The sequence below is a fragment of the Babylonia areolata genome, chromosome 11, assembly GCF_041734735.1.
Source record: "Babylonia areolata isolate BAREFJ2019XMU chromosome 11, ASM4173473v1, whole genome shotgun sequence".
Classification (NCBI taxonomy): Eukaryota; Metazoa; Mollusca; class Gastropoda; order Neogastropoda; family Buccinidae; genus Babylonia; species Babylonia areolata.
This window is the reverse complement of record NC_134886.1, coordinates 3422487-3449448: the sequence shown is the minus strand read 5'-3', so window position 1 is coordinate 3449448 and position 26962 is coordinate 3422487. Positions and strand designations below refer to the sequence as shown.

The 26962-nt window shown below is 41.9% G+C and overlaps 1 pseudogene across 1 annotated transcript; it reads right to left on the bottom strand.

Annotated features, from left to right (window-relative positions):
• Window positions 1-259: 259 nt before the first annotated feature.
• LOC143287464 (caspase-3-like) lies at window positions 260-26962 on the bottom strand (annotated as a pseudogene). Its single transcript, XR_013055967.1, has 9 exons — window positions 26689-26962; window positions 23108-23251; window positions 20142-20379; window positions 17383-17495; window positions 14812-15000; window positions 12785-12998; window positions 7935-8151; window positions 5084-5193; window positions 260-1863 (listed from the first exon to the last, which is right to left on the bottom strand). The product of XR_013055967.1 is annotated as a caspase-3-like (transcript).

The following is a 26962-nucleotide window of genomic DNA, read 5'->3' as shown; positions in this document are numbered from 1 at the left end:
ATAGTAATTCACAATGATTATATCGGAATAACTTAAAATCATGATATATTACAATATCAAACAATTTACAAGTGTTTATAAGAACTCCAGGACTACTGTTTTGTTCTTTGCCATCTGGCAGAGGAGTATCCACAATACTGCTCTCATGAAAGGAGTTCTTTGCTATTTGGCAGAGGAGTATCCACAATACTGCTCTCATGAAAGGAGTTCTTTTGCTATCTGGCAGAGGAGTATCCACAATACTGCTCTCATGAAAGGAGTTCTTTGCCATCTGGCAGAGGAGTATCCACAATACTGCTCTCATGAAAGGAGTTCTTTGCCATTTGGCAGAGGAGTATCCACAATACTGCTCTCATGAAAGGAGTTCTTTGCCATTTGGCAGAGGAGTATCCACAATACTGCTCTCATGAAAGGAGTTCTTTGCCATTTGGCAGAGGAGTATCCACAATACTGCTCTCATGAAAGGAGTTCTTTGCCATTTGGCAGAGGGGTATCCTCAATACTGCTCTCATGAAAGGAGTTCTTTGCCATTTGGCAGAGGAGTATCCACAATACTGCTCTCATGAAAGGAGTTCTTTGCCGTTTGGCAGAGGAGTATCCACAATACTGCTCTCATGAAAGGAGTTCTTTGCCATTTGGCAGAGGAGTATCCTCAATACTGCTCTCATGAAAGGAGTTCTTTGCCATTTGGCAGAGGAGTATCCTCAATACTGCTCTCATGAAAGGAGTTCTTTGCCATCTGGCAGAGGAAGAGGAGTATCCACAATACTGCTCTCATGAAAGGAGTTCTTTGCCATCTGGCAGAGGAGTATCCACAATACTGCTCTCATGAAAGAATTCCGAGATGCCTACTGCTTTCTTGATTTTACAGAGGAAGAGCTCAATTGTTGTGAATACTAAAAACCTGACATGGATACTTGTTCCAAAAGATGTGCCCTGCAATGCCCATCATCAGGCATTACACATAAAACAACAACTTGATACCAAACTGCAAAAAGAGGCAACAGTCCAACATCTGTGGAACATTAAACTACTGCTGGGAAAACTGCTGCAGGTATGAAGACACAACCTTTGCAGATCAGAAAAAACAGGAACTTTTTTTTTTCATGACAGAAATGCAAAAAAAAAAAAAAAAATTAAATGACCAAATACAATTACAGAACTATGGGAACCTGTGGTCAATGTGTGTGTGTGTGTGTGTACGTGCACGTATGTGTGTGTGTGTGTGTGCGCGCGCGTATGTGTGCGTGTGTGTGTGCGTGCCCGCGCGCGTGCGTGCGTGCGTGTGTGTGAAAGTGCGTGCGTGCGTGTGTGTGTCTGCGTGTGCGCGCGCGCGCTTTGTACGCATGCATGCACATGTGGCATGATCAGAGACATAGGACCTTTTGCACACATGCACCAAGAAGATCTCGTAAACTTTAACTTTTTTTTTCTTTTTATATTTTAATGGCTTGTGTGATGGTTTTAACAGTAATTGCTACTGTACATATTCTTTGAATCATGATTATAACACAGCATGCATACTCATGACCATAACTCCTGTACGTAGCATCAAGCATATCAATCACATATAAGAGTCCGTCCAACATTTTCATCTCTTCCTTACACACCTTCGGAAGGCTGAGAGAGGATGCTACCACTGTGAGTTTTCTGTTGTGGGACTGACTCCTGAGAGGCACTCTGATCAGGGGCAGGTTTCTCGGGTGTGACGTTGGATTTGCCGATGTCCACCTCCGAGTGTGACTCCATGATGCTGTGTTGGAGGCCCGGGAAAAAGTAGAAATCACTGGTCAGCGAGGAATTGTAGATGGACACCTGTTTGTAGCCTTTGGAAGTCTCCGCCCGACTGACCAGCTTGTTCACCTGACATCAGCACACAAGTGTATGTCACGAAATGTGTGGTTTTAGCATGTGTTCTCTTTTTTTGTGTTGTCTTTTTTTTTTTTTTTTCAGATGTAAAAGAGTTTGGTATTCAATGCAGTTGATTTTTGTTGTTGTTGTTGTTGTTGAGCAGTCCTGATATGACTCTGTTAGAGTATTAGGAACAAATGTCAATGTTAAACAGGAATATTACAATGTTGCTCTCTCTTTTCTCAGCAGCACAAAAACACCTCAAGTCTGAATGCCACAGTTGTTCAGCACAAACTTCAAACAGTTAACAAACATGTTTCTTTTTTTTCTTTTTATTTTAAAGAAATCATTTTAAAGTCTTTTCCCTACAATCTCTTAAGGCAATAAAAACGTTTTAAAAGGAACAAGAGAGGCAAGGCCTTCAAGACTCACTTGTGATACACTTAAAAAAAAAAAAAATCTAATCGTTAAAATGTGTTCTGTATTTGTTATTATAAAGCTTTAGGTTAAAAAAAAAAAAAAGTCCTAACCAGATTTGAACCCTGCGTGTTCGGGTGAGAAGAAACTGTCTTACCCATCACACTATCGTGGCTCCTTAACTGATGTTCTAAAATTTAATATTTAAACATACTTTTTTAAAGGGCGATAAATCGATTGTGGTATTTGCAGTGAGAACGCTGTTTAAATCAGATTATTCTGGTGTATCTTGGGCATTCAAAAAATTTTAAGGGCAATAAAAAAAAAAAAAAAATTCTTTTTAAGTCCGCGGTAAAGGAGATGTGGCTATCGCCGCAATCACACTGCAACAGTTAGCCGTTTTCTTTAGATTTAGATAGATGTACAAGTTTAGTTACACCCGCCGGGAATGTAGTACGACACGGTCGATCGATTCAATTTCTCTTTTATGTTCATTCTAGTTTTATAGTTTTAAAGTTGATATGAAAATTTAGTATTTTGTTAAACTAATAACATGTAGAGCCAAGTACAAGTACTTCTAAACGTCCTCGAAAAGTCAAGACTGGAAATTTTTTTGTTTCATCAATTCAAGGGTATTAACTCGCATGGTTTACAATTTTTAACTGTGAATTCCGACTGATTCTGTGGATATTTTTATGGCAGTTTGGGGCATAATCCAGTATGTGATGAGGCGTTCACAAATCTTTCTCTGAATAAATATTTAATGGTCTCCTTCTCCAACTTTCCATCACATGTTATCGTGTATTGTCAATTGAATATAGGATTGAACGGGCAGGTCAACAACTTGAAACAAAATGGCGTCGTTCTCGTTCGTGAAGAATATGAGCACGTGCTTTGAATGTGTATAAATATGTGTACGCAACTGATTTTTGCCCATGACCTTCAGGGCTCAGCCAATAGATCTATATAAAGTCCACTCATCGTATTGATTTTAGTATTTTCCTGAAAAAGACCACTTGGGCGAATGAACATAGTGAAAGCTCTGTACAATGAGAGTAAAACACACAAGCTTTTTATGTATTGAGCATAATTTCAAAATGTAATGTTTAAGATGAGAAAGATCAGTTTAAAGCAAATTAAGTCCCCCAGCATTAATTACAGATTAATTTCCCTTTTTTACTATCTGCACCAAACCGTTTGCAATATCAGATCAAAGTGCCAAGTTTAGAGAATTAAAAAAATAAAAAAATAACAGTAAATGCGGTTTGCATATAATTTGGCTTCTTTTAAAAAAAATTTTTTGTGCCCATCCCAGAGGTGCAATATTGTTTTAAACAAGATGACTGGAAAGAACTGAATTTTTCCTTTGGTGTCAACTGACAAAGTATTTGCAGAGAAAATGTCAATGTTAAAGTTTAGCACGGACACACAGACACACACACATAGACAACTGAACACCGGGTTAAAACATAGACTCACTTTGTTTACACAAGTGAGTCAAAAATCCAGTGTTTCAACAAGTGGAAGACTGTCATTCTGATCAAGTGTGTAGCAGGCAACAACCAGAGATAGTGTGACATGCATAGCACAAGACTGTCGATACCCAGGTCACTGTCATACTTAAGCCTTTTGGACTGTAAGACGCAAAATTAAATGAGTCCATGTGGTGAACAGTTATCATTTTGGCAGCCATGTTTCAGGGATTTTTTTTTTTTTTTTTTTTTTTTTTAGCACTGGATATTTCCAGAATTGATAGGTGTTGACATGGATAATGCATTCTATGAGAAGCACATTTCACCTTCTGACTGCAATACAGGCAAAGGGGATTACGCCACCAGCAGTTTGGCACACTTGCTCAAGTAGGAGACTGGAAAAATCTCCACCCTTAACCCACTAGACCCTGCCTGGATTTGAACCACAAAAAAACTCAGTGATCCACATAACACAAGTTGAACTCTATGACTGCTGGGCCATCCAATCTTCTTCTTCGTTTGTGGGTTGCAATTCCCGCGTTCACTCGTACAGTATGTACACGAGTGGGCTTTTACGTGTATGACTGTTTTTACCTGCCAGGTAGGCAGCCATACTCTGTTTTCGGGGGTGTGCATGCAGGGTATGTCCTTGCTTCCATAACCCACCGAACGCCGACATGGATTACAGGGTCTTTAATGTGATAATTTGATCTTCAACTCGCGTATACACGGGGGGGTTCAGGAACAAGCAGGTCTGCACAAAAATTATGTCGACCTGGGAGACTGGAAAAATTTCCACCCTTTACCCACCAGGCGCTGTTACTGAGTTTCGAACCCGGGACCTTCAGATTGAAAGTCCAACGCTTTAACCACTCGGCTATTGCGCTTGTCAGCCATCCAATCAAACTTGGCTTCCATCAAGACAGACCTTGAGCTGGGTGGGTCACAGAAACCTGCAAGCTCTGTCTTGACCATTCCTGTGTGGGTTCTGCCACTGTTGCCAACACATCAGCTGCTGTTAACCAGGAGTGTACATACATGCATGTAGGTTTGTACATGCATGTGCGCGTGACTGTTGATGTTATTCTTTATGCAATTGGAGTTCAAAGTCTTCGTTTTGGGCAGTCATTAATTTGAACCCTAAACACAGCTTTTGCAGAACACAGCATGGTATCCTCACACACACAAACACACACATTACTGCATGCTTGACAAACAAAAATTAGCTAACCTAAACACACACATAACAGACAAATCAGTTAATTTGCTCATTTAAAAAAATCACACCAACAATCAACTGTAAACCAACTCCATATCTAACTTGTCAATGTCACAATACTTACTCTGGTCATGAGCTGATTGATATCATACTTGTACGCAAAGCGTGAGAAAATGTACGCAATGGCCTGCACAAACCAGGTTCCCCAGTTGGTGTTTCTCCATGAAACAAAGTCTGAAAGTAAAAAGACAGACAAAACAGACCCGGCTGATATCACAAGGCAAATTTTCAGGAACATCTTTTTCTTCTTCTTCTTCTGCGTTCGTGGGCTTCAACTCCCACGTTCACTCGTATATACGCGAGTGGGCTTTTACGTGTATGACCGTTTTTACCCCGCCATGTAGGCAGCCATACTCCGTTTTCGGGGGTGTGCATGCTGGGTATGTTCTTGTTTCCATAACCCACCGAACGCTGACATGGATTACAGGATCTTTAACCTGTGTATTTGATCTTATGCTTGCGCATACACATGAAGGGGGTTCAGGCACTAGCAGGTCTGCACATGTGTTGACCTGGGAGATCGTAAAAATCTCCACCCTTTACCCACCAGGCGCCGTCACCGTGATTCGAACCCGAGACCCTCAGATCGAAAGTCCAACGCTTTAACCACTCGGCTATGGCGCCCGTCTTCAGGAACATCAATCTGCAAGTAAACCAGTGAATATTCTTTTTCAAAAGAGCGATTTGTGCCAATTTCAGCAATAGCAACATGTATTCTCTAGTGGCCAGTTACCGCCATCAAACCTGTCCGCTGACATGGCAAGTAATCTGTGGACACAAATATACACACTTTTTATTCTGCATCCCATCCAGCCAAAAGAACTTACACACTTCAACTCATTTTGTCACATGGATCTCTTATATCAATTCTAGTTACATTAACATTTTATATCAATTACTTGTTAGTGAATGTGTGTGTGTGTGTGTGTGTGTGTGTGTGTGTGTGTGCGTGCGTGCATGCATGTGTGCACTGCACGTGCATGTGAGTGGTTGCACGTGTGTGTGTGTGTGCGACAATCCAGAGAACTAGATAATCTTTCAAACTGTATGGAGATAAAATCTTAAAAACTGGAGCTCATTTTGCTGACAAATGATTAAACATATACCAGACTTGTACCTCATTCTCCATCTGACAAAATACATACAAAAGTTTTGCAAAATCAAAGACTCTTCCATACTGGTGGCTACTGGCAAAAGGAAATTTTCTATCTAAAATTACGTTTAAATAACATACTTACCGTGACCCAACTAGTGCAGACTCCGGCAGGGGTCTGACATTCCTGTCCTGTGCAAACTACTATCCGCTTATGCGGAGAAAATGAGAGAACTACGGCCGATAACCTCCCGGAAGTAGGTAACGTCCCCTTTGTCCCCCTGGCTAGCGCCCTCTTTTGCCGGCAGCCAAAACTGAGATTATGTGTAGGACTGCCTCACTTCAGTGAATGAATCCCAAAAGAGTGTTAACTCTCTCCATACGAACGGTGAAAGAGATGACATCAACAGCGTTTCACTCCAATTACTGCCATCAAAATATTGTAAGCGAAAGGCTCTTATACTGAAGAGGTGAATGTTGACAAAGATACCACAATTCTGATGACAGAAGCTAAAGGTTGGGTCATTCAGACACCCACTGGACATCTGAGGGATCTGTGTAGAGGAGAAGAGAGGACTGGCCGTACTGAGTGATTTAAGAACAGCCGCCCCGCCATCCTAAAAAGCAAGTGACGACAAGTTCTCCCTGGAAAGTCTCATCATGTACCCCTGGTTTCACTTCTCCCCGCAACTCCTAAATCTGAGCTGGGCGACAAAACTCTCACAGAGACTGTGACACTCACCCCAACAGACAGACTTCATGTGCACACTCCCCTCTCTTTCCACCATTCATACAGGTTTTTTAATCCAAAAATTTAAATATATTTATATGAAAAAAAAAACCCACCTTAGGAACACAGAGGCAAACAATTTCAAAGTTATAAAACAGAAAACTGGACAGTAGTTTGATTGACATCTTACGCCACTTGAAATTTGAATGAACAGTCTGGTCCATAGATGAGAACTGTGATTTGCTGTGAGAAAGATCCTTTCATTTTGGGTAGGTTTTGTTTTCTTTTAATCACTGTTTTTAAGTTGAAATTCAGGTGGGATATTTTACTGCTGTGCTTTATTTGTCAATGACAGAAATGATTTCCACTCCCCTTACGCCCACACCCACACCCCATCCCCACCAAAAAAAGAGAGAGAAAGTCTAAAACGTTTGCAAACCTGGGAAATCTTATAAAGAACATTTCAAGGATTAAAACCACCATGTCTTATTTTTTCTTAAAAAAAAAAAAAGAAAAAAAAAGAGGGAAGGCCTTCAAGACTCACTTGTGATAAATTAAGTCCCCTAGCATTAATTACAGAGTGATTTCCCTTTTTTACTATCTGCACCAAAACATTTGCAAAATAAATAAAAATTCCATGCTTAGCAAAAGAAGTTCCTGTTTGAACAAAAAATGATAATAATGACTCCTCTTGTTGTTGGGTCAGAATAAGAGGTCAAAGTGCCAAGTTTAGAGAATACAAAAAATCTAAATATAACAGTAAATGCAGTTTGCATATAATTAGGCTTCATTTTTTATTTTTTTTGTGCCCATCCCAGATGTGCAATATTGTTTTAAACAAGATGACTGGAAAGAACTGAATTTTTCCTATTTTTATGCCAAATTTGGTGTCAGCTGACAAAGTATTTGCAGAGAAAATGTCAATGTTAAAGTTTACCATGGACACACAGACACACGGACACACACACACACACACACAGACAACCGAACACTGGGTTAAAACATAGACTCACTTTGTTTACACAAGTGAGTCAAAAATGTAACATATACAAACCCCATCATTCTCAACACCACCTCGGCCCACCTGCTCACCTGGGACAGTTGCCATGGCAACAAAGGTGTCCGACCTGGGGGACGGCTGGCCGTCAGAGGCGGCGTCTGACTTGGTCGTGTCCCCGGAGCTGGACGCCAGCCATCTTTGCCGTTGCCTCATGCAGGTCTTTGTCCTCCTCCTCCCCCCCTGCCCCCTTCTCTTCAGAGGCTGTGTCCCCCTTGCCTTTAGCGGCCGGCTCAGCGCCATCAAACTTCTCTGTTCATACGGCAAAGAAACCAGTCAGGCAAGGCGAACTTGTAAGCAAAGTAAAATAAGTGGAAAAAAACTGTTGAAAAGAGGCAAAGACTTCGTGTGTATTTTCTGCTGCACAACAACAACAAAACCAAAAACACTGGTGGTGGAAGGGGTTGGGGTGTGTGTGTATGTGTGTGTGTGAGGAGGGAGGGGGATGGAAATGGTGATGGGAGGTTACCACTACATAATGATCCAAACCATATTATTGCTTGCCATCAGAAATGCATGTTTGTAAAACCCCAAAAAAGTGTGCTGGAAATGGAGCAATTCTATCGTTAACAGCATACATCAAACGGCATTTCATTGTTTAAAGTATTTTATGATTATGATATAGATATGTCAAAATTTCAAACTTCCCATCTTTATCACAGCTTCCTTCTCTCCAAACAATGGCAGAAGTTGACCACTGTTTATATTCCTGAGAAACATTATTCAGTTCAATGATTGACAGTGGTCAGTAACGGACAGTGGCCAGAAATTCAGATTTATTCATTTTTGGTGGTCATTTGGGAACATTATGTAGTAAGAGATATAAGCTTATGCACAAATTTTTTTTATTTAAATTTTTTTAATTAGCATCCTCTTTCCAATAGTATATTATTGAGATTCCTCTATTGAAATTCAGTTGAATGCAGGATTCTGACAATGACCAAACTTTTCAAGCAAGATGGCTGCCTTTGAAATTACCTGTATGTCCATTCCACTTAATTCATCACCCTCTTAAAAATATTCATACACAGTAAACATTTAAATGGTATAGTTTGTTTCATTCTGTGTGCATTGTCAAAAAAGAGTTTTCTTTTTATTGCGGGCAAGAAATAAAATATGCCATTTTTAAAGCAAAACAAATGTTCCACTTCCAGCAACAAACTGGGAATGACCTAATAAAATGTTGCAGATCTGGAGGTTAAACAGAACAAACTGTTCACAATCAAGAAATACATTTTAATCTGTAAGATTTAAACCTATCACTGGTGTGAATGGAAAGATTTTTTTTTTCTAGGTTTAATCCAAATTAATTTTGTATTGACAGACAAAGAACTTGCAAAGAAAATGAATTCCTTAACGTTTACCACTGACACACACACACATGCACAGACAACCAAAACACAGGGTTATTATATTACATAGATTCATGTTGTGTATAAATACACATGTGAGCAAAAAACCACCATAATCAAGCAACAACAACAACAAAAAAAGAAAAAAAAGTCAATACACAAATCCATATAATCCAGATATACCCCCACCTATTTAATGCTCATCAGGTATGTGTATATTCCAGCATACTATTATAACTGGGTCAAAGGTATCTCAATCAATTCCCTCATGTGACTTTCTAATCTAGAAGTCTTCTTGGCGGTGCTGACCCCATGAACTAACAAATGCAGAAAGAATGTATAACTTGGTCCACGCACACTGACACCCCCTTCATGATACTGAAACACAACAGCACAAAAATGTGCACTGTAAAATTCAGACTACTAGCTGCAACTTTTCCCACAAACTTTGACCCTTGCAGCTAAAATAACGGTGCGGCTTGTTTACAGATTTTTCTCGATGTTGCGGATTTTCCGATGATGCATTCAGGTCAAATTAAGTTGTTGCCATCGGTTTCCAGTCTATTTTTAGATTCACATTATGTTTCAAAACTGGTTTTGACTCTTCATGAAACTCACTGTAAAAGCGTGCTATTGATAACTGTTTACGTTTTTTCACTCTAAATTTACACACGGTCTTTACACACAAGAAACATAGTATTTCAGATTTATGAATGCAAATGTCTTTCTGTCTGAGCACAAACGACTCTCTGCCTCCTGACTTCGAAGAAAAAAATCGCAAACTTTCAGAACTACTCACAGGAGAAAATAGCAGAGAACTTCATTGCTTGTCAGGACATAATTAATATGAATGAGGTTCCTCTGACCTTTGACCTATCTCTCAATCAGACTTTAACAAAAAAAAAAAACAAAAAAAAGGCGTGTTGTCCATCAGCTTGAAAACAACTGGTCGTAAGAAAACCCATTTTACTAGCGTCCTGAACTGCACGGCATCCGGAGAAAAACTTCTACCAATGGTCATATTTAAATGCGTTACAATGCCAAAGGAGACGTTTCCAGAAGGAACTGTTATTGAAGGGAACAAGAAAGGGTGGATGGTTTCAGTTTCAGTTTCAGTAGCTCAAGGAGGCGTCACTGCGTTCGGACAAATCCATATACGCTACACCACATCTGCCAAGCAGATGCCTGACCAGCAGCGTAACCCAACGCGCTTAGTCAGGCCTTGAGAAAAAAAAAAAAACAAAACACTAATGAACACGTGGCTCATTGAGTGCTGTGACAAGCGAATGGAAGGGTTCTTCCGATGAAACAAGACCATGTTGGTTTTGGACAGTATGGGGGCCCACCTTACTGATACCGTAAAACAAGCAATCAGATCGATTAACTCACTCGGGACGACAAGTTTTCTCCCTTGCTTTTCCCCACAGACGGCCCATTTGTAAGGGTTTGGAAAAAAATTACAAAAAATACAAAATACTGTGTAAGAAAATGAAACTTTCAGAACTGGTTTATTACGTGTTGAAAAATCAAATTTCTCATCTTATTTTTATAGTTTTGCCATATGTAGAAAATACTGCCAATTTTTCACCCTGAATCACCATACCCATGCTCGCTTTCTGCATTAAATTCGCTTTCTTCTTCGTCATCATCCACCTCTTCAATGTCCGACCCTTCAGTTTGTAGCATTTCACGTACTTCGGCAACCCTAAAACGTTGCCGTCACTGCCTTGTTCGCTTCACAACATTCTGAGAAGAGCCCGCTTTGCTAACAGGCTGGCACGCGAGCAAATGTTATTCCATTCCTTCGTCCGAATCCGAATACGTTTTGTGTAGGAATGCGTGAGCATTCCTTCGTCCGGAGAGAGTTAACTCCATCCCAGCAGTGATTCCCAGGTGGCCTGCCCAAAATCTTTAACCTCTTGTTATCAGTGTTAATCGTGCTTTCAGAGTGGCACTGTCTATCGATTGGGAAACATGGATGACCAGTGGCGACAAGTCTTTTCACCAAAACTGGACGTATGCGACAAGCAAGCTTCACAGAGGTCTGTCGATGGATTCTGACATCAAGGGGAAAAGTAAAACAATCTACAATCATCAATGGCTTTCGCAAAGCTGGACTCTTGAATGTAGCAGATGACAGAGCAGCCACCAGCTCCAGCCAGCAAGACTCGGATTCATCTGACAATGAAAACGAGGCCATGGTCAGCTATGCCATGGCAGAAGAAGCTGTGCTTCTGTTGTTCAATTCTGACACTGAAGACTAAGCTTTCAGTGGCTTCAGTGGAAATGATGACGACAATGAATGAATAAATGTGACTACCAGTAATTGTTAGTGTGTGTGGTAGTGTGTATCTTTGATGTCGCTGTATCTTTATTTTTGTGTTGCTTTGTCACTGAATTTGTAACTGAAGTTGTGCTTTGCACATGTCTGACAAGTTTCTTTTTTTTTGTTTTGTTTTGCTGCTGCCCTGTCATCTGCACCATTTCAGTGGCTTTGCTCCAACGCTGCTCATTCCAAGTCCCCCAAACACAGCCACACCCGGGTTCGTCTGTCACACTCCCAACGTCAGCAGTCCGCAGGGAACTATCAATGTTACATCACCAGGAGGCCACACACCAGAAGAGACCCTGCACTGCTGCTGAGTCACTTTGGTGGTGTTCAGTGGTGCCTGTTCTGATTTAATGTACTTAGGATACCATCTACTAAGCCCCCTACTGACGACAATAATGGCTTAGTCATGGAGCCAGACTGGGTGAGTGTCCCTCCTCAGAGTGGAGACCGCCACCACGTCCCTCCAGCAACAGCCCCCCATGAATCTGCAAACACTGAAGACATTGACAGGACTCACCCCAAGCACGGAAGTGGATGGGCATGAAAGGCCACAGACTTTGGAACATTTTTGTTTATATTGGTAATGATGAAGGAGGAGGAGGAGGATGACAGTGATGACGATGTTGCTATGGAGGTCCATTTTGGTTTGGGACTTCATGACAAGGCTGTACTCAACGCTTCCTTTCATAATGATATCCCGATGTCAACCAGGCCCGAGAGATACACACACTTGCAGTGCTAGTCATTTAATTAGAGAAACACACCCAAAGACGCATCTGTGAAGTGGATGACACTCAACTATGTGGTCCAAGTCTCCCCATTTTAGCCCATGGCACACTCAACTCTGGGTAGGAGCCAGCCGCGCCTTATATGATCATGCGCTTAACAGTCCAAATTTTATGGTATACACAAAGCATGTATCACCCATATCATTTTGTACTGAAATTTGAAAATGTTGAAAAAAAATACTTGATCGAAAGGAGGAACTGGGCACTCACAAAGTACAAACACAACACCCACAGAAAAACGCACACACACACAACACACATGTACACACACACACACAACACACATGTACACACACACACACACAACACACATGTATACACACACACACACAACACACATGTACACACACACACACACACACCACACACATGTACACACACACATACACCCTTTGACTTAATAATGCACTCACTTCCTTGGCAGGCCTGAATGAAGAAAAGCTTTGGCTTTCCGATCAGTGACTGACAGTTGTCAGCTACAGCTGCTTTCAGCTCATCCAAATCAGCAGTCTTTCCATCCACCCCATAAACCTTTCCGCGCTCTCCATGCGTCAACACGCAACAGACGAAGCAGTTATCTGTGGGCTTAACCTCTACCGCCTGAGTCTTCACCTCTTGCACCATTTCCTGAAAGACAGATCAGCAACCTTGTCATGGAATGAATAAAAACTATTGTATTGTATTGCATTGCATTATATTGTATTGTATTGCATTGCATTGTACTGCGTTGCATTGTGTACTATTGTATTGTATTGTATTGTACTGATGGGCACAATAGCCAAGCGGTACAAAGCGTAGGAATTTTAATCTGAGGGTCCCAGGTTTGAATGTCGGTAATAGCGCCTGGTGGGTAAAGGGTGGAGATTTTTTCCAATCTCCCAGGTCAATATATGTGCAGACGTGCTAGTGCCTGAACCCCTTTCGTGTGTGTATGCAAGCAAAGATCAAATACGCATGTAAAAGACCATGCAGTCCTTGTCAGCGCTCGGTGGCTTATGGAAACAAGAACATACCCAGTATGTACATCCCCCCAAAATGGAGTATGGCTTCCAACATGGTGGGGTAAAAATGGTCATACACATAAAAACCCACTCACATACATACGGGTGAACGTGGAGTTGCAGCCCAATAATGAAGAAGTGTTGTATTGTATTGTATTGTAAGATAAGATAAGATAAGATAAGATAAGAATAACTTTATTATCTCCAACTGGAGAAATTTGGTCAGGTGCATTATCACAACATAGACAAGTAAACAACAAGGGGACCATAACTGTAAAAGTCAACAACAGCTTTTACGAATATTACGAAGACACAAATGTAAAAAATATCACATACACCGTTTCATACATACATCCACACACTGCAGGTAATAACTGGTATTCTTAATGCAAAAACAGCAAGAATTAAGAAACATTATTTGAATATAATTATAAACATAGCCTACTATACTGCACATTGATTATAATAGACAGATAAGAAAAAAGATAAATTGCGGAAAACCGCAACCAGATAATCAGCACACACCCGCACCCACCCACCCCCCACCCACCCCACACACGCGGATTACTTGATTAAACAAGAGTAATAAACATATGTTCTCAAATAAAAGCATTTCACATATTCGCTTTTAAAAACATTGCAATTATTACATCGTAATTATTAACAGAAATATATTTAGAATATGGACGTTAGCATCAGACATATTCCATTGTACATTCATCCTGCATATTGCACATTATTCTTCCTACATACATATTCTTCCAATACATTGTATTGTATTGTATTGTATTGCATAGTATTGTATTGTATTGCATTGCATTGCATTGCATTGCTTTTTTGTCACAACAGATTCCTCGATGTAAATACGAGCTGCTCTCTGTGGGGAGAGTGCATCACCACAGTGCAGTGCCACCTTCTTTCTCTGTCAACAAGTTTTTGTTTTTTTTTTACTATCAAAGTAGATTTTTTCCTAAGAATTTTGCCAGGCATCATTCTCTTGTTGCCTGGGATTCTTTTACATGCGCTAAGTGCGTACTGCACAAGGGACCTGATTTTATCATCTCATGCGACAAATTAAAGAAGTGCAAAAAAATCAAACCCAACAACAAACAATCTTTGTTGTCCGTAAGAATTTAGAGTGTGTGACTGGCTATGTATACAAGTACACAAGATGGCTTTGATAACTTCAAAAGTGTTTTCCCTTCTTTTCTTTTTTTTCTCCAAGATAATGGAGTACTTTAGAAAAAAAAGTCATGAAAAACAAAACTGTTTCCCCTCACACCTGATTAATGATAAGTAAAATTTTGTAATGCAAACCAACAGCAACAAAACAGTACATCAAACGAACATGCAAAAGTAACTAAGCCGCATTAAACTTCACAAATGAAACTCACCACAATGTGGACAATGATTCTTCAATGAAAACAAACCGCTCTTACCTGTGCACTTAGGTTCACTCTGGACACCACCTTGAAATGAAGCTGCCTGAACAGATTATTCAGTGCTATGGTATCCTTGGCTGTGCCAGCTCTGTCATCCAGGTTTTCTCCATTGCTTCTGGCTTCTTTGAAGTACTCATTGCTGATCAGAAGACAGATGCCTCGGGTAGCATTGTGCATTGCGTAGACCTACAAGCACAAGAGGCGAGAATGGCATAAACTGACTGATTGGTATGGATAATTATATAATGCCTATCTTTGTCAGACACTGAGCTTTAAGTGCTTTACACAAACACAGGGTTGTTTCCACAACAGGCTGTCTGCCTGGGCAAAGCTGACTGAGAGTTGCCTTTAACTCTCTCCGGGCGAAGGAATGCTCACGCATTCCTACACAAAACGTATTCGGATTCGGACGAAGGAATGGAATAGCATTCTCCGAAAGTAAAATTCCATCATGCGCTGTACACGTGATTTTGTGATTAGCCAAGCAGATAGCGCTGTTCTGGGTCACTCCACAATTGAACAGTATGATTGGTCAGCCTTGGATGTGTGGCCCATCTCGCACACTCTGACAAAGTCACTGACCGGTTGTCTGCTTGCGTGCCAGCCTGTTAGCAAAGCGGGCTCTTCTCAGAATGTTGTGAAGCGAACAAGGCAGTGACGGCAACGTTTTAGTGTTGCCGAAGTACTTGAAATGCTACAAACTGAAGGGTCGGACATTGAAGAGGTGGATGATGACAAAGAAGAAAGTGAATTTAATGCAGAAAGCGAGCATGGGTATGGTGATTCGGGGTGAAAAATTGGCAGTATTTTCTACATATGGCGAAACTGTAAAAATAAGATGAGAAATTTGAGGGGTTTTTTTTTATATGTAATAGCTCAACACGTAATAAACCAGTTCTGAAAGTTTCATTTTCTTACACAGTATTTTGTATTTTTTGTAATTTTTTTTTCCAAACCCTTACAAATGGGCCGTCTGTGGGGAAAAGCAAGGGAGAAAACTTGTCGTCCCGAGTGAGTTAAGCGCTCATCATTTGTTTCCTGTGCCATTCAGTCAGGCTTCAGTCATGTGTATATGCATGCGCATAAACACACACACACACACATTGTATTGTTTTTGTTGTTGTTTTTTTTGGATAGAATTTCTTGTGTTTTGCTTGTAATTGTTTATTTCTATATTATTCTTTCCAGGCCCCCACTTCCCCATTTCTTCCATTTTTGTATTTTCTTCTTCTTTTTTTTTTCTGAGGGCAGGATCTAAAAACGCTGTATGAGCTCATTCTTTTACCCGCAATAAAGATCATTTTGACTTCTTCTTCTTTCCCTTCTCTGCCGCCTTCATGATTGTAAAGATTCTGTAGATTCTAGACTTGACTTGACACGCACACACATATATGTATAGTGGAGTGGATTTTTACTATGAAATTTGGCCATGTGCTCTTTTACATGTGCTAAGTGCATGCTACACACAGGACCATGGTTTATCGTCTGATTCAAATGACTAGCATCCAGACTATCACTCAAGGTCTAGTAGAGGGGGGGGGATAATTCTGTATGATTTGATCCTGTACCCCTTGATTTTCCCACATTCTAGGCAAAGTGTTACCACAAAGCCAACACTCAAATTATCATGACAGGTAAGCACCAGAGTAGGACTGTACAATACATACATAAAACAGGGACAGTAACATGAAAAAAATAAAAATAAAAAAAAGAAATCCTGTCGCCTTCCCCAACAGCTACGATTCCCATTGACATCTGGATGGAGTGAGGAAAAGCTGAGTGAAGAGCCTTTCCCAAGGACACAACAACCATGCTTCTTCTTCTTCTGCGTTCACTCGTATGCACACGAGTGGGCTTTTACGTGTATGACCGTTTTTACCCCGCCATGTAGGCAGCCATACTCCGTTTTCAGGGGTGTGCATGCTGGGTATGTTCTTGCTTCCATAACCCACCGAACGCTGACATGGATTACAGGATATTTAACGTGCGTATTTGATCTTCTGCTTGCATATACACACGAAGGGGGTTCAGGCACTAGCAGGTCTGCACATATGTTGACCTGGGAGATCGTAAAAATCTCCACCCTTTACCCACCAGGCGCCGACACCGTGATTCGAACCCGGGACCCTCAGACTGACAGTCTAACGCTTTAACCACTCGGCTATTGCGCCCGTCGAACAACCATGCTGACAAAGGGCCTCGAATCCTCATCACCGGTGAACACTGGATCAGAAGTCCATCGCCTAACCAATTCTGCCACAGCGCCTCCCACAGAAACAGACATCCATGAGGAAAAACCACACAATCAAAAATTATTTTCAGAACTACTTGAAAAAATAGTATGTTGACTGACATGAAAAGCAAACACCAGAGGCAGAACTGTGCAACAAATACACAAGGAGGGGAGAGAATAAAATAAGCAAAATCTCTTCCTTTTTTTTCCCTTAAACCCCCCCCCCCCCCCAAACCGAAGAAACAAGCACACCTATCCTCTCTTCCCATCCTGACACTGACACACACACATCTTATAACTCTCAGAGTTTGTGGCATTTTAGTTACAATACTTACACTTCCAATGCATTCCCTGGCTCTGTCAAAGCGTGTTTTCATCCCACCGTCTCCTTCAGGCACTTTGGTCACCTCTACCCTGAATGGGTCATGGGAGTTTTGGTCTGGCCACTCTGAACAACACGAAAACAAAAACATAAGCTTCCGTTTCCTGGCTCTGCCAAACATAAGGAAAGAAAGAACTTTCAGAATGTCTGCTTTACTTAGGGAAGTATGTTCCATAACCTTGTTTCCATAACCCACTGAACGCTGACATGGATTACAGGATCTTTAAAGTGCGTATTTGATCTGCTGGCGTATACACATGAAGGGGGTTCAGGCACAAGCAAATCTGCACATATGCTGTCCTAGGAGATCAGAAAAATCTCCACCCTTTACCCACCAGGCGCCGTTATCAATATTTGAACCTGGGTCCCTCAGATTGAAAGTCCAAGGCTTTTACCACTTGGCTACTGTGCCCGTCAATCATTATGTCAAGTTCATAGCTGGTTGCACAGTTGTTATAAAATTGTGCTGAAGTGAAGCACACATCCCCGTTGATGCAGCTGGGCTAAAACATGCCAGCCTGGGAAGGCAGAACAGGCACAAGGCTTTAACTCACTCAGTACGGCCAGTCCTCTCTTCTCCTCTACACAGACCCCTCGGATGTCCAGTGGGTGTCTGAATGACCCAACCTTTAGCTCCCGTCGTCAGAATTGTGGTATTCTTTGTCAACATTCACCTCTTCAGTATAAGAGCCTTCCGCTTGCAATATTTTGATGATGGTAATTGGGGTGAAACGCTGTTAACGTTGTCTCTTTCGCCGTTCGTATGGAGAGAGTTAAAGGCTAGAAGGGTTAAGACAAATGCTATTATAAAACCTTTCTTTTTTCTCTCTCTCCAGTTTTTATCATTTCATCAGTTTCAACAATTACTTCTCTTCTTCCTCTGCATTTGTGGGATGCAACTTCCACATTCAATTGTATTCAAACCGGCTTTTATGTGTTTTTACCCTGACATTCAAGCTGTCACACTCATCTTCTGGTGTGTGTATGCTGAATGTGTTCTTTTTTCCCATAATCCACCAAGTAAGTGCTGGCATGAGTGTATTTGATCTTCTGCATGCAAATCAGTACACAGAAAGGGGGTTCAGGCACCAGCAGGCATGCAGATATGTTGTCTTGGGAGATCAGAAACTCTGGGAAATTTCAGCGAGGACCCAGCATTCAGCCACTGCACTCATCTCAACAATAACAATATTGCATGAGACGTGGGCATGAAAATAATAATAATAATAATAATGGATACTTATATAGCACACTATCCAGAAATCTGCTCTAGGTGCTTTACAAAAACGCTCTGTTAACATAAAACATTACATCTATGTTACATACACACACCAAAATATGATGACACGCATTTTAACAATACATGTGTATCTAACAGCTACCCTAACACATACGCACACATAGGCAGGCACAAACGTACATAAACACACGCACACACAATACACATTCATATACATGCATGTAGTTATGCACACATACATATGTATACATACATAGTCAAGCACAGCTAACGCAAAGGAAGTGGACCTGCCACAATTGAACTTACTGCTGAGGGAAAAGGTGAGTTTTGAGATGAGATTTAAAAGATGTGAGGGAATCAGAATGACAGAGGTTATCAGCGAGCTTGTTCCATGTCTTTGGCGATTGAAAAGAAAACGATCTGTGTCCACAGGTCTTACTTCTGACGTGAGGTATCCTGAGAAGTCGAGTATCAGAGGAAGAACGGAGCTGGCGAGACGGGGTATAGATATGGATGAGTTCAGAAAGATACTTGGGGCCAGATCTGTTGACTGCAGAAAAGGTCAGAGTGGATAGCTTATAGTCTATTCGACCAGAAACAGGCAACCAGTGGAGAGACCGAAGGAGAGGAGAAACATGGTCAAATTTAGAAGCTTGAAACAGTTTGCTGTATGTTTTTTTTTTCCTGTCCAATTATCTGCACTATTTCAGTGGCATCACTCCCACGCCACTCATTCCAAGTACCCCATACATGGCCACACCCAGGTTTGCTCCCCAGTACCAACACTGGCAGTTCACATGGAACCATCCATGTACGGTCACCAGGAGGCCACACACCAGCACTGGTGCTGTCACTTCGGCGGTGTTCAGTACTGCCCGTTCTGATTCTAACATATGCAGGATACCACCTACTATGCCTCCTACTGATGACAATAATGGCTTAGTTGCAGAGCCAGACTGAGTGAGCACCCACCCCCTGAAACAAGATTTTGTATTTGTATTTTGTATTTCTTTTTATCACAACAGATTTCTCTGTGTGAAATTCGGGCTGCTCTCCCTAGGGAGAGCGCGTCGCTATACTACAGCGCCACCCTTTTTTTTTTTTTTTCTGCGTGCAGTTTTATTTGTTTTTCCTACTGACGTGGATTTTTCTACAGAATTTTGCCGGGAACAACCCTTTTGTTGCCGTGGGTTCTTTTACGTGCGCTAAGTGCGTGCTGCGCACAGGACCTCGGTTTATCGTCTCATCCGAATGACTAGCGTCCAGACCACCACTCAAGGTCTAGTGGAGGGGGAGAAAATATCGGCGGCTGAGCCGTGATTCGAACCAGCGTGCTCAGATTCTCTCGCGTCCTAGGCGGACGCGTTACCTCTAGGCCATCACTCCACTGGATGTACATATAACAATGCTCTCAAATCGACCAGCTGACCAACCAAACTAAAAGCAAACAAACAAGAAACAACACAACTCACTTGTGGGCAGTTCCTCATCCTCTGGCAGAGGAGGCGACACTGCAGAGGACTCCTGCATACTGGGCTTTTGTCCTGCCTTGGACTTCCTCTCGACAGCCCGCTCTGGACACAGGAAGTCGGCCGCTATGCCTTCACCACACTCCACCAGGACATTGTAAAACACGTCAAACGCTCTCGGCCCCCTCTTGGGCAGTATGTCCAGAATCTCACGCAGTCGGTCCGATCCTGAGGGTTTTTCCTGAGAGCAGAAGGGAGGGAAATCTTTTTTTTTTTTTATATTTAAACATCTTTTCAGTGTTAGGAAAGTGTGCATGTGTGTCTGTATATGTGCAAGTGTTTGGGATGAAAGGAGGAAGGTGAAGGGAGGGCCTAGGGACAGGAGAGTGAATGAATATATAGCTGAAAAGTCCAACAACAAATGTATGCACTATCACACATTCATCTTCAGACAGGCACTTAGAACTGATAAACTTAAACTGACCTGATGGGGTACTCAATGCCAGACATTTTACTTGTAGCGTTCAAGAAACACTTAGATTGTCAAACTGAACTGTTCTTACCAGCACAATAGCCAAGTAGGACTTTCAATCTGGGTTGGAATCCTGGCTGTACCTGATGGGTTTAAGGGTGGATAATTTTCCTATCTCCCTGGTCAACATATTCGGGGATCTGCTTGTGCCTTGATCAACTTCATGTGTACACATATGCTGAAAATCAAATAGGCATGCTCTCTTTTTCTCCTTTTCGTTCTTAACTCTGTGAAGGGTCACTTGGGTGCCACACAGAAGAACTGTTCACCAGATTCCTCCAGGACTGTCGGTTGTGTCAAAGCCTGGGTCTTTGCAATGTTGCAAGTCAGTCATTCTTTCCAGTCTTCCCCTCCATCCTCCCCCCCGCCCCCACACCCCCACCTTTTCAGTTCCTTGGAGGATTGTTTGAGCAAGGCCAATGGATCTTGTTACAAGGCCATAGCAGCATGTGTATGCACACGCAAAAGATCAAATACACGTTTAACATCTCAATACTATGTGGCGGGTGTCACTAGACATGTATAGACAGGTATAGCAGGCGGTGGGTGTGTCTAGACAGGTGATTCTCTGACAGGTTCAACAGGTGGTGGGTGTGACTAGACTGTATACAGGTGACTCTCTAACAGGTATGACAGGTGGTGAGTGTGACCAGACAGGTGATTCTGACAGGTATAACAGGTGGTGGGTGTGACTAGACTGTATACAGGTGACTCTCTAACAGGTATGACAGGTGGTGGGTGTGACCAGACAGGTGATTCTCTGACAGGTATAACAGGTGGTGGGTGTGTCTAGACTGTATACAGGTGACTCTCTAACAGGTATGACAGGTGGTGGGTGTGACTAGACAGGTGATTCTCTGACAGGTATAACAGGTGGTGGGTGTGACTAGACTGTATACAGGTGACTCTCTAACAGGTATGACAGGTGGTGGGCGTGACCAGACAGGTGATTCTCTGACAGGTATAACAGGTGGTGGGTGTGACTAGACTGTATACAGGTGACTCTCTAACAGGTATGACAGGTGATGGGTGTGACTAGACAGGTGATTCTCTGACAGGTATGACAGGTGGTGGGTGTGACTAGACTGTATACTGGTGACTCTCTAACAGGTATAACAGGTGGTGGGTGTGACTAGACAGGTGATTCTCTGACAGGTATGACAGGTGGTGGGTGTGACTAGACAGGTGATTCTCTGACAGGTTCAACAGGTGGTGGGTGTGACTAGACTGTATACAGGTGACTCTCTAACAGGTATGACAGGTGGTGGGTGTGACTAGACAGGTGATTCTCTGACAGGTATAACAGGTGGTGGGTGTGACTAGACAGGTGATTCTCTGACAGGTATAACAGGTGGTGGGTGTGACTAGACAGGTGATTCTCTGACAGGTATAACAGGTGGTGGGTGTGACTAGACTGTATACAGGTGACTCTCTAACAGGTATGACAGGTGGTGGGTGTGACTAGACAGGTGATTCTCTGACAGGTATAACAGGTGGTGGGTGTGACTAGACAGGTGATTCTCTGACAGGTATGACAGGTGGTGGGCGTGACCAGACAGGTGATTCTCTGACAGGTATAACAGGTGGTGGGTGTGACTAGACAGGTGATTCTCTGACAGGTATAACAGGTGGTGGGTGTGACTAGACAGGTGATTCTCTGACTGGTATAACAGGTGGTGGGTGCGACTGGACTGTATACAGGTGACTCTCTAACAGGTATGACAGGTGGTGGGTGTGACTAGACAGGTGATTCTCTGACAGGTATAACAGGTGGTGGGTGTGACTAGACAGGTGATTCTCTGACAGGTATGACAGGTGGTGGGTGTGACTAGACAGGTGATTCTCTGACAGGTATAACAGGTGGTGGGTGTGACTAGACAGGTGATTCTCTGACTGGTATAACAGGTGGTGGGTGCGACTGGACTGTATACAGGTGACTCTCTAACAGGTATGACAGGTGGTGGGTGTGACTAGACAGGTGATTCTCTGACTGGTATAACAGGTGGTGGGTGTGACTAGACAGGTGATTCTCTGACAGGTATGACAGGTGGTGGGTGTGACTAGACAGGTGATTCTCTGACTGGTATAACAGGTGGTGGGTGTGACTAGACAGGTGATTCTCTGACTGGTATAACAGGCGGTGGGTGTGACTAGACTGCAGACAGGTGATTCTCTGACAGGCAAAACAAGTGGTGACTAGTCAGGTGTGGACAGGTGAGGGCTGTCAGTGGAAGGTGGGGTTTGAGTTGACTATCAAGGAATTAAACTAAGTATCTGTATGGGTGAGAGGTGGGGTGTGTGTGAACAGATAATAGAGATAAAACAAACGATGGGATCTGTTTTATCACACACACACACACACACACATGACAAGCAGGTGTGCACACAACAGCACTGGAATCAACATCAGTCATCAAGGGCCTGAAGCAACACTCACAACTCGTTCTTTCATTGCCGCAGTAAGGATTTCTTCAGAAAACAGTCCAGTAATGATGCCATCGTAGTCACTGATGTTCTCCAGCAGGTTTTTGCGCTGCCTCTGGAGGCGTCTCTTGTGTTCAGGGTCCATGCCTGTGTGAATCTGTCAACCGGTGAACAATCATGTTCCATTATACACAGTTCACTTACATGATTGTGTGTGTCTGTGCAAACTCATGTTTGTGCACATACACACGAACACACACACACACGATCAGCGTCTAACGACGCATCGCCGCGGTCCGTATCGGGAGGAATCATGAGCTCCGGGCCTGGGAGAGTCTCTTACCGAGTCTCAATCCCAGCATCATGATTCCCTGCCTTCGTGGTATGGCACACGAGGCATGGAACCCGCGCTTAGGCACCCAGCGAAAATCCGACCCCCAACAGAGAAAGGAAAGACAGGATCGACTTAGAGGCAGAAAAAATCGAACGAATCGAGGGTGCCGAGTCGAATCGAGTACACAGAATGTAAGAATACAATAAACACAAGCCGCATGCAACAAAATAAGGCCAAAAGGATACGCTGAACAGCCGAAAAAAGCGTAAGACGAGACAGAGCGTAAACCTGACAAGATGGCGTGGAGAGCCTTGGCCAAAGGAATGATTAAGCGCTTATAGTTTTTAGAGGCGTTTGATTGGCTGAGAGCGGTGGGCCCATCTTTTCACTGTTAGCCGCGCGAAATTTGGCCAAGCAGAGCAAACCAATAGGCCTAGTTTGCATCAGTTTGACATGGTACAGTATATGACACCAAAATAAAGTTTACCCCTGTAGGTGGGGAGGAACATAATTAGATTTTGATTTTTAATAATTATTGTTCACACTTCTGACCATGAGAGAGCGCCTTACAAAGAGTCGCAAGGCAAGAGCAAGCCAGGATTATGCAAGCGTGGTATAAGGGGTCACCAGAGGAAAGTGTTGTAGCGCGGTACAGTACTTGTGACCGACTGCTGCCACGCTGATGCTGTCCTATGCCCCTGTTATTAGGACACTGTGGCAGATGACAGATACCATACAGAAAATAAGAGAACTCTTTGGGGTCAAAAGGAAACAAACATTTTTAACTTCATGTCTTTTATATTAAATTGGTAGAAGACGCAAGTTTGCTTTTATGAATGTTTTACAGTTTCTTACCAGTCATGACATTTCATAAAGAATGAAAACAGTATTATACTGACTGCAAACGTGAATTTACAAAGGCAGCATAGGATCCCTTAGTTCGTAAGTACAATTTTGTTGACATTTTACGCAATGCACAACTTAGATATACTTCATGCTCTGCTTATTAACATGTAGTATATAAATATATCTAAATACTTGCTAACCAGGTTTGTTTCAATGAACATTGTCAGAGCACTGTCCAGACAATTAATTCAGAAAGCATGGAAGACAGATGATGGCAAAATCGACCAACATCATGTCTTGATGTAAAAAGAACGGTATGAAATACATATTTTTCTTTGGAAATGAACTGGTATCTGGAGATGTGACTCACAAAACCTGGCGCAGTGGACATGTCAGTTTACCGTGGGAAAGAAAATGCATCTGGCTGGAGTATGAAGGTGGCAAAATGAAGTGCATCAGATAGTCATGAAGAGCATAGACTACCTGGAAGATGAAAATGGGTCAGTCTCCAGAACTTTTTTTGGAAATGGGGGTCTCTCAGTCTGATTCAATATAAACATGTGTTTACTGTTTACAATGATTATTCAAATGTTTCACATGTTATCAGGATTGCAACTGAACAGTGAAATGTCTGCAACAATTTTGTGAGAATCTGTTTTGTTCTTGTGTCTTAAATGTGTTGAAAATTATTAAAAACATCCAAAATGTTGGTGCCATTTTGTGACATGGCAATGTGTCTGAACATGAAGTGGTCAGAAACAAATAAACTTGTACAAACCTTATTAAAATTCAGTTCATACAGACCTGATCTATATAATATATTCATTTGTTGTGATAATAAAATCATTGCTGATCTATATAATATATTCATTTGTTGTGATAATAAAATCATTGATCATCAATAAAAATGGTACATTAAGTTTGAAATATTACTCAAAAAACCTGCGTGACAGACGTAAACAACCCATTTCTCTTGACGGTTTTTTTTTTTTTTTTTTTTTTTTTTTATTCATTCAAAGGCAAGCACATTCATTAATTAATACACTACATGTTCTTTACTTGCTAGAGGTGGTAAACACATCCATCTTCGACAGCACATCCATTCACTTTCTGGTAAAAATGTCTTGGAATTCTCTTCCAGCCTCTGCATCTGAGGCTCCCTCCTTGGCATTCTTCACGAAGGAGCTCTCTCTCCTGTCCCTTTAGCTTGCACTTGCCTAAGCTAAGCCTCTTGCTCAAGTTGGATTGATAAAGATTAGAGCTGTGTTGGTTTATACTTGGGGACCACTACAGCAATTGAATTGGTCTAACAGGAGATCTGAAGGTAAGCACAGTTCCTAACATGGCTTATTATTATTCACTTCTCTTTTTCAGTTTACTTATCCTCCATCAGTTCTTTTCTGTTTTATCTGCACCATGCAGTGCTGAACATAAAAGTATGGGTACACTGTCAAGATTGAATTTGAAGACATAAGATTGATGACAGTCATAGTGTCAAGAAAATGTCAATATTTCCCTGAGCAACCTGGTTCATTGGCAGCCCAGACCACTGCAAGCTTTCCGCCACATGCAGCCTTATTAACTATGATCTGTGAACAGCTTATCATTACCTCAAACATCACAGTAACAGTATGAAGGCGTTTTTCTTACACGCTAATAAAACAAGGTTCTTGCAAGACACACTAGGAAGGTGCGTTTCTTTTTTCCACCTCAGGGCAAGACTGGTTATAGGTTCTCACAAGTCAAGGATAGGTAGCCTTCTGAGCAATTTGCCGTGAGGTAAGCATAAAACCTACTTCCTGCCTCACAGTCGTTTGCACACATACTCCTTGCCCTAGCCACTCACTCTTTAGCCACTAGCATGCAAACATGCTCCCAATTAAGAAACACGTCTCTAGGCAATTAAGTAATCTGCTGCCAAGTCAGTTCCATTTTGATGTCTTAAACCAGAAGTGAAAGTGGAAAAGCAACTGTAAGATGGTTCATTTGAAATCAAATTAGACTAGTGGATCATTGTACATAAGATGGGTAAATTCCATACCTTTCTAATACATTACTATTCCCCACACACAACTTCCTGCTGTTGATATAAAACAACAACAATGCTTTATTCAGAAACAGTTCGTAAATTTTCAGTGGTAAAAATAATTCACCCCCCTCTCCCTCAACAAAACTGATTTTCAAACTTTATAAAGGGAGGGGGCGGTCTAGAGAAGTATTATATATAATACATCACATTATGTCAGTGTAACAAACAGTGGCATAATGTACTTTAATCAAGAGGTACTATCCGTCAAAAAAGATCACTCACATGAATTCAGAATCTCTCCTGCTAATCCGGAAGCGCAATCGAGACAGAATGCCTATGATCGCCTACAGTTATAATATAATCTTTCGTGCCACTGTTTCCTCACCTTTTCAGTTCGGGGAATTCCTTTGCCTTATTTCAGTCGACGGTTAGATCAGCAAATGGAGGAATGCCACCCAAAACAGAAAGTAGCACAGCGGATCAACGTCTTTTCTGAATTCCCGTGAACTATTCCTTTTTGCCCGTCCACGTTATGCAGTCATACAATATCCCAAGATATGTCCCTGAGTGATAATTAATTCCGTTGGAACCAGTTCATTACTGCGAATCACTCATTCATTCCATTCGCTTTTAGCCTTGGAGATTCTGACATCATCCGG